Source organism: Lepisosteus oculatus, chromosome 2, assembly GCF_040954835.1.
Source record: "Lepisosteus oculatus isolate fLepOcu1 chromosome 2, fLepOcu1.hap2, whole genome shotgun sequence".
Lineage (NCBI taxonomy): Eukaryota > Metazoa > Chordata > Actinopteri > Semionotiformes > Lepisosteidae > Lepisosteus > Lepisosteus oculatus.
In genome coordinates, this window is record NC_090697.1 from 12,501 (window position 1) to 21,959 (window position 9,459).

At 40.5% G+C, this 9,459-nt stretch overlaps 2 long non-coding RNA genes across 2 annotated transcripts; one reads left to right on the forward strand and one right to left on the reverse strand.

The window, feature by feature from the left end:
* Positions 1–3,438: 3,438 nt before the first annotated feature.
* On the forward strand, positions 3,439–5,106 carry LOC138225569 (uncharacterized). Its single transcript, XR_011184000.1, has 3 exons — positions 3,439–3,472; positions 4,171–4,228; positions 4,758–5,106. It is a non-coding gene; the product is annotated as an uncharacterized lncRNA (long non-coding RNA).
* A 1,979-nt stretch (positions 5,107–7,085) lies between these two features.
* On the reverse strand, positions 7,086–8,714 carry LOC138225570 (uncharacterized). The gene is made up of 3 exons (XR_011184003.1): positions 8,625–8,714; positions 8,238–8,289; positions 7,086–7,873 (listed from the first exon to the last, which is right to left on the reverse strand). It is a non-coding gene; the product is annotated as an uncharacterized lncRNA (long non-coding RNA).
* Positions 8,715–9,459: the final 745 nt, after the last annotated feature.

Below are 9,459 nucleotides of genomic sequence, written 5' to 3' on the forward strand. Positions count from 1 at the left end.
AGAGGTGTGGCTAATTCACCAAGACCCCATCCCAACATCTCCTTGAAATGGTCCATTTGCAAAGCCCTATTGTTTATAATGCAACACACACCTGTTTCCAATGACTAAACAAGTATTAGCAATCCCATCTACAGATCCAGTCATTCAGAATGCACGGGGGATAATGCTGGGGGTTACTTAGAGGTTCTTACAGCTGGGTTGCACCACAAGTTCTTACAAATACTCAGTTGTGGGACTACACTACTTTGTGGAACATTTGGACAGTCTTTAGGAGAAAGTTAAGTTTCAACTGAATATGCCACCTTTCCACCCAACACATACCAAAAACCTTCTCAAACTCATAGTGCACAAATATTCTAAACACCTTCAACCTTCAAACTTTTTCAAATTACTACCCAAACACATCAAAACCACTTACCTTTCTCCGCAGTCTTCAGGCCACCACAGCTGCAAGCCAAGAGCTCCTACCCTTGCAGGAGCCAGAAACAGAATGACTACTGATCCCAATGCTGTGTCTTTTAAACCCTCATGATTAACTCAGAGGTGTAGCTAATTCAGCAAGAACCTATCCCAACATCTCCTCGAAATGGTCAATTAGCAAAACCATATTGTTTATAATGTGACACACCAGTTTCCAATGACAAAGTATTAGCCAGCCCATCTACAGATCCAACCATTCAGAATGCATGGGTGACAATGCAGGGGTACTTAAGAGGTTCAGGATCTGCTGGGTACCAAAACTTTTTACAAATACTCAGTTGTGGGACTACACTACTTTGTGGAACATTTGGACAGTCACCAGAAAATGCCTGATTTTGAATCCCATTCAAAGGGGATGTTCAATCTTTTTTCAGTAATAGAAATCGAATTTTATACTGTGTATGACAGCATGTTAAATATTAAAGTACTTAAAAAGTAGGTAGATTTAATAAAAACAAGATTGCTCAGTTGGAAATATAAAAAGGTTTAATATTATACTGTAAATTAAAAACAGAAGCATAATGTAATGTATAAATAATGCACACACAGTAGGTGGTAGTGGTAGATAAATAATAAAATGTACACAACAGTATTCCACCTTCTTCATACAAATTTTTATGCATCAAAATCTTTAACTTGGTGACTTATGGAAAAATTTAAACATGTTGCTTCTACCATTATAAAGTTTATATACTGTACTTCATAAAAAGTCATAATGTTTTATACTTTTCTAAGAATGTATAGTAAAAACACCACTTCCTGTTATTATAAAAAAAGTGGTACTGAATTAATACCACTTGATAATAATGTTAATATGGAACTGTGATGTTTTGGAAACAATCTGACATTTAATTATTAAAACTTGTCCCTATCGATGTAATGGAAAATAAATAAGATCACTGCGTTGGCCATATATGATTTTTTGATATTAGGAATTTGTCTTTTCATAGACCCCAACTTGCTCTCCATGAGACACACAGACAGGGAGAGAAGCTGGGGGTCAGAGCACAGGGTCAGCCATTTTTACAGTGCCCTCAGAACAGTTGGGGGTTCACTCAGGAGCCCAATGGCATAGGACTCCTCTGCCAGCCACAGAGCCACTGCAATGGCCCAAGGAAAAGGGGATTTCCTTGCTTATATGGGGATCAAACCCACAACCTTTGGGTTATCAGCACCACATGCTTACCAATTGAGCTAACCAGCCCCCGAGAGACTGCTCATGGACCGTAATGTAGCATGCTCTACCCTTTTTCATGCATTAAGAATTTTTACTATCTAAACCTATTTTTAACATGCTTGTGGTTTGAACACTGTGTGTCTTTTTTTGCAGTTATATAAAAATATAGTGTACCTACTATTTACTTTTTAATGATACTGTTTATTAGAAAACAAACATGTGCCCTAAGCAGGAACTGAACCCAGCTCTCCCAGAGAGGAATCCACCCCCCAAACCCACTACACCAACAGAGCACTTGCAATCATTGCTGAAACAGACAGGTCAAAATGTACCGAAAGGAATCAAGAGTGAAAGAGTCAGAAAAAATAAAACATTAACAAAGAAAGTGGACTATGGTAATACCATCAGTTATATAAATGTATCATATTTTTATCTATTAATATCATTACTAATTTCTTTTACTGCATGATTCCATATTACATTCCCTACTAAGCAGATTCTGAAAAGTACACTTTTTTACTGGAATAAAAACAGCAAGGATTCATAGAAAATACATATACTTATATATTAGAATAGTATTTTAAACTACAAATATAGTCAGAAAGAGCACATCAAAACTTTTCCAAAATAACCACAGTAAGTGACATAGTTAAAGACTTTGATGCATAAAATGTTTGTAAAGTGGAAAATTGTTGTGTACTGTTTATTTAAGCTACCACTATCAGCCATGGACATTAAATATAATGTTTATATTCCAATATTAATATCTTTTATGATAATATGATCTTGAAGGACATTATGCTCCTGTTATTTTTATGCTCAGTTACCAGAATTCCTCTTTAGTTGTAAAATTCCATTTTAATATTTAAACATGTACTTTGAATGCTTACTTCTGTATAAATCTCTTGATCACCAAACACAGAGAAGCTCAAAAGTGAAAACAGGAAGAATCAATGAATAGTATCCCACTCATAAGATTCAATCAGTTGCACTTTATTTAACCCAAAAAATGATAAATTTAGAATCCGTCTTCAAATGAATAGACCTATTATATTGAGTTTGAATATCTTTTGATTTATAATAATAATTGCTTACACTTATATAGCGCTTTTCTGGACACTCCACTCAAAGCACTTTACAGATAATGGGGATCCCCTCCACCACCACCAATGTGCAGCCCCACCTGGATGATGAGCCAGTCCACTCCCCACACACCAGCTCTCAGTGGGGAGGAGAGCAGAGTGATGAAGCCAATTCATAAATGGAGATTGTTAGGAGACCATGATTGGTAAGGGTCAATGGGAAATGTGGCCAAGACACCGGGGTTACACCTCTATTCTTTACAAGAAACACCATGGGATTTTTAATGACCACAGAGAGTCAGGACCTTGGTTTTAAATCTCATCCAAAACACAGCACCTGTTTACAGTAGAGTGTCCTCATCACTATACTGGGGCATTAGGACCCACATGGACCACAGGGTGAGCACCCCCTGCTGGTCCCACTAACACCTCTTCCAGCAGCAACCTTAGTTCTTCGCCAGGAGGTCTCCCATCCAGGTACTGACCACACTCACACCTGCTTAGCTTCAGTAGGTTGCCAGTTGTGAGTTGCAGGGTGATATGGCTGCTGGCTTGTATCTTGTTAATTTAATCTTGTTTTCAGCCATTCACTATAGCTGTTAGCTATGAAGGTTTTACCCTTCGCTGGACTTGGTACATTCTGAGGGGGAGGAGCCAGCCCAGCTCAGAGGATAAAAGAGCAGACTCCCTGTGCCTCTGTTTTCATTCAAGAGTCCAGGAGCTGAGGAGAGTGGTGAGTACTGTTTCTTTACTGATTTTGGGACAAATCTTTCATTTGCTGGTTAGTCCCATATTTTTTCTTACAAACTTTATTTTAGAGAAGGGGTGCTTAGATTAAATTCAGTTGGCTGCTGCTACAAAACGTTTGTTGAGAAAAGTACTTTTACTTTTAGCTTGATATTTAAAAACCCAATCTACTACCTTTTTTGTAATAGCCAACTCATACTTGTTAAAGTTGCTACTGACTTTATAAGTTGTGGAAACTTCCAAACAGCCCCATATTAATTAAGAGGACCTATTTCATTATCTTGCCAGCAGCCATATCACACTGCAGTTCCCAGATGGTAGCCCACTAAAGCTAACCAGATGTAAGCCTGGTCAATACCTGAATTGGAGACCTCCTGGGAAAAACTAAGGTTGCTGCTGGAAGAGCTGTTATTTGGGCTTGCAGGGGGCACTCACCTTTCAGTCTAGGTGGGTCCTAATGCCCCAGTATAGTGATGGGGACACTACACTGTAAAAAGGCACAGTCCTTCAGATGAAAAGTAAAACTGAGATCCTATGGTCATAAAAACTCCCAGGGCATTTCTCAAAAAGAGTTGGGGTTTTACCCTGGTGTCCTGGTCTATTTTCCCACTGGCCCTTACTGATCATGTACTCCTAATAACCCCCATCTCTGAGCTGGCTTCATCACTCTGTTCTCTTCCACAGTGAGAGCTGGTGTGTGGTGAGAGTTCTGACACACTATGGCTGCGTTTGCATCATGCAGGTAAGGCTGCACATTGGCGGCAGTGGTGGAGGGGAGTCCCCATTGCCTGTATAGCACTTTGAGTGGAGTGTCCAGGAAATCACTATATAAGTGTAAGCAATTATTATTATAATGTAATTAACTTTAAAAGGTTATAAGAAAAACAAGATAAGAAACTTGAAAAACTGGAATTTAACTAATGAAATGGACTACATTATAATTTTAAAGGTCCTTAAATTCTATGCTGGACTGAACCAATACACACTTTAACCTCTGGGATTGGAGAAAAAGAGCCCTAAGCCCTAATAGTCTGAGCACTTACCGTACCAATAACAGAAGAGTAATAAATCAACAAAATCTTGATATGTACAATAACTACTAATCTCCTATGGCTCATATGAGTATGGCACAACTAGAGTGACGTTTGAAATCTTTCAGAACATAGCATGTCACCGTTTCCTTCAATTTAATTACGTCTAAAAGCAGTTGAACTTTAAGCTGGATCTGGATCTGACCTTTTCATATAATTTCCTCTCACCCCCTTCAAAAGATTCACGTACCTATTGTTTGTTAATCTGGAGGACTTTGGAGGCAAGAACGGGAGACATGTCACAACTGCCGTGATGGTCTGGAAAACACTACATGGCAAATCCTTGAGCTGAACACCCTGGATTCTTTTAAAAATGATGAATAAAAGGCTGCTGTGAATCAACTAGCAACCCAACAGTTTGACATGATAATTACTCATGTTAAACCAGACTATTTTTATGTACCCTATGAATGATACATACCATTGCTAAAGTCAATGTGTACATTCTTGCTCCTCTCCAGGACATCATTATGGTTGTCAATGACTCGTCCACCCTGTGCTCATAAAAATAAACACTCCTTACACATGTCACCAGTTTATTTTTCTACACATTACATTTTATTTATGAAAACTAGTTCAAAACTAGTTTTGGGTGCTCATGTAATTTTCTCTCCAGTTGGTTGTGGGTTTCCTCCAAGTAGTGAGGTTTTCTGCCACAGTCCAGGAGCATTGAGGTAGGTTAATTGCATTTTGGCATGATGAGACCTGAGGAATGGACTGGCATCCCACCCAGTCTTCATCAGTGCAGTGAGCTGTATGGTTAAACCATTGTAAATGGATTTATACCTCCTAGTTGGCAGTTATCAGTCATTTAAACCAGACCTCACTAACCAAACAATCTAATTACAATTTAAAACTGTATAACACTTACATTTTCTAGACCATTAACCTCTTTTGAATTTAACCCATTGTACTGCCAGCATGGCTAGGAGTTGTCTCTACCCCAAACTGCAACCTCTACACAACTCCATACAATTCTGACAACTCCTTTTTTCATAAATAAACTATTATATTCCTGCCGTTGGTCTACTCTGTAATCCTAAACTGCTGCACCTATAACAATTTCACACTAACTAGTTACATAAATATTTCACAAACAAGGTGTTACAAAAATAGAACTGTCCTTTGCAATGCAGTCTCAACCCATACAGTATGAAATGGCTTGATCTGTAGCAGTAGTACTATCTCAATCCCACACTTATGTCCCCCTGTTACATCAACTGTTACATTAAGAGAGACTTAGTAATGCCAGCACCCCAAATTTCACTGCAAATACAATAAACCTGATATACTACACAACATACTTAAGTAAATTGCTTTTCAGACATTTTCACTTGAAATGGAATGGAAAACTGAAATTATACAGCAATTACTCATAAATGAAAGTGTATAGTGGGAGGCACCACGGAGAGCACCAGTAAAAAGTCAACACCCCAGCTGAGGAAACAGAAGCACCAGTGTGAAGTTAGCTGGGAACAAAAACAATACAAAAAGGGAGAAAATAAAGTGAGCAACTGCCATGTTACCTACAAGCTGGGCTTAACCTACCTAATGGGGTCCAGCTTGGGGAAAATAACTGCTAGCACAGCAGTCACCAGACTGGACATTTGCTGTTCAGTGGGGTCCAGTCTGTGCATAACAAGATGCATGAGTTTGCCTGCCCCTATGAAAGGGCATAAAGGGACAGGCAAAACAGAAGACGGAAACCTAAGACAGGTACAATCCTCAGCAGGACTGATGGTGCAAAAACACCATCATCCAGGGGTGGCTCTGCTCTTCTCAGAGGGTGTCCAGTGTGCCTTTATAGCACCCACCCAGCTGGGGCTCATGAGCTGGAAGCCAAGACAGCTGGGACTACAAAGACAAGGGGTTACCCTTCTACCAGGCCTCCACCTCCACACTGGGCACACCCCTGCATAATGCCACCCCCGCATATAAACAAATGGGAATAAATGTGCATATTCATTTCTACACTATTTCACTATGCACAAATCACCCAGTGGCAAATTTAAAAACATTTAAAAACCCCAAACTGCATTTCAATTCTGTGTTTTAAACCATCAATGTCTAAAATGTATACCTTAAAGCTCACCTACTTTCTACACAAATACCACAGGTTTTCATAATACAGGAATGTATAAAAATGCTTAGATCACTAAAAATAAAATTATAACTGCTTATAAACATCCTCCATGCTGAGGAATGTACCCAAAGAGTACCCAAATAAATGTAAAATAAATGTACCCAAAGAGTGTGACCTAAACCCCCAGTAGTAAAAATTGATTGTAAAACCAAAGAAACATAATTTAGGGAGCAAGATTTCTAAATAAAACAATGTAGGGAAAAGCAGGTCCAGTGCCAGTATAAACTCAATATAGCACATTGTACAACCACAATCAGCATACAAGAAACAAAAGAAAACCGACTCAGTACATTTAGCCATTTTTAATCATCCCACACCAACAAAACAAATATAGATTTTCAATACATGGAGGACATTTTCTGGCAAAGAATTTACAAAGCCGCAAAACAAAATATCCCTTCTCACAAAACAGAACAAACAACCCCCATCTTTCTCCTACCTCATTCTGTAGGAAATCCCCTCCCATGACAAAAGGCTTTCTGTGCAGGTACCAAAAAAGAGCGGCACTCAGCTAAACCAATCCCTCTTTTCCAAGTGAGTGGATGAAATTAATTTTCCTTTTATTAATTTCTACCTTATGTGCTCAATTCAGTTTTACTCTACAGCCAATGCAAGATTTACATACATGTGTGCACCCATGCAAATAAATCATTGCATGACCTTTGAGTCTTTCAAACTCTGCTTTTCAAATGGCCTAGAATGTGCAAAACAGCTACAAAGTTACCAACTGCCAACTCTTTCTCCATTCCAGCACTAGAAGTCACTTTGTCTCCTCCCTGCCAGGTGGCTCAAGTGCTGAAGTAACAAGCCATGGTCCTAACAGCCATTACAAGGCTGGTGTGCAGAGGTTCACTTAGAGCTTCATGCAACTCTTGATGTACTATGAATAGCACCTGAACCTCTTTCCTGCCCACAATTAACCCACCAAAGACCTCCCTCCCTTTCTCTGCCTTTGTTGTTAGGAACTTCTAAAGCAGCTTTGATGCTCCTCTGGTGAGTCCATTGGCTTCTGGAATTGGAACAGGCACATGATTCCCCGAGCAGATCTTGGCAGACAGAACCCACTACCCAGTCTGCTGCATCTGGGCTCTGGTCCTGGTGAACGTCCTCCCTTGGCAGCAAAGGCCTGATCATCCCCCAGACAGCAGAGAACCTCAAGAAAAAATAAGAAACTGGACTGAGTCCTCTGCACTAGTCAGAAATGGTCCAGCCAACATTCCCACTCCCAACACCAGTTTTGACCTAAACCGCCATAATGTTCAGTGCTACACCTTTTCAGGACAAACTAACAGAAACCCACCCTGAAGAGTGCAAAAGCAAAACCCCACGGTGCAGGACTCCTACCACAAGGGAGAACTTCAGTTATATTATCTTGTTTAAAACATTATTTCAACATAAGTACACAAGTTACAAATTACAGGTTCATCCTTCTCTAAGCAGCCAGCTAACCAACTTATCCCTTCCCCCAACCCCAACAAACCCAAACAAAATAACCCAGAATGTTCTTGCCTGCTTACCCAGGACATAGATCCACTTGCTTCTCTTCCAATGCCTTATAAAGAGTGGACACTGAGAGAAGAAATAGAACTGTTAAAATTACAAAATCAAAGATTCTCAAATATTCAATTCTCCGTGAAATGAACTAAAGATAATGCACGGCTTTCAGATTGTCCTACATTCCTCTGACAACAGGGTCTTTCAAGTCCATTTTAAGTGTAAAAAACAATAAAAGTCAAGAGTAATATATGGAGTTTTTAGGATGTACTGCACTGTATGCTGCAACTCCCGTGCACACGCCAAAAGCTGCCTGCCCAATATACTCAACGTACCCCATTTAACATGATATGCAGTCTACACTAATGTACCAGAATGTACCCAAGTAAACCAATATATACCCGTAGTACCTGTAACGAACAGTTCTTTCCGGACCCTATGCGGACGACACAATCCGAAGAAGTGGGGAAACGTCATGCAGGAATACGGGGCTGAAGACAGGGGGGGCGTGTCCAAGGTGCGCTGGTGCACGTGGGAGGTGTGGCCAAGGCGAACAATCCAAAAGAGTAATCCTTAGAGAGTATCCAAACAAATGGGTAAGTCCAAAACCAGGAGATCCATCAAAACACGGAATTAAAACCAGATGCCGGGTCGGAACCGGCGGACAGGGAACAGGAACGGGAACAGAGATTAAAACCTTAACGGGACCAGGAGCTTCCAGGTCCCGGACTCGCACGGTGCGGAAACCAGATGCAGAGCCCAGATGAGCGTCAGCGCCTGGCTTTTAAGGTGGGCTGGGAATAGGAATCAGGTGCACCGAATAAAGTCTTAAGTGAAAGGGCTGGAGCACCCTTAAGGAGGGGGGACTATAATCGTGACAGTACCCAAATGTACCCGATTAAAACCCCATGTACTCAGTGTGCTCATTATGCTCAAATGCCCCATCTCTCTTCCTGGATGGAAAGGGACTCACCTGACCCACTCACCTGACTAGATCCTTTGATGTTACTGTTGACTTTGTCTTGGAACAAGCACCCCACTCCTCCAACAGATCTTAATGGAAAGGTCCCAGAGACCAGCACCATCTGTTCTCCACTCCTGGTGATAAAAGATCCTCCCTCTGAAGCAAAGGCCTGGTCAATCCTTCTGGCAGCAGAGAGCCTGAAAAGGAGAGAAATTTAGACCAAGTCCTCTGCACTTGTTCGAAACGGACAAGCCAGCATTTCTACTTCCATCATGGACACA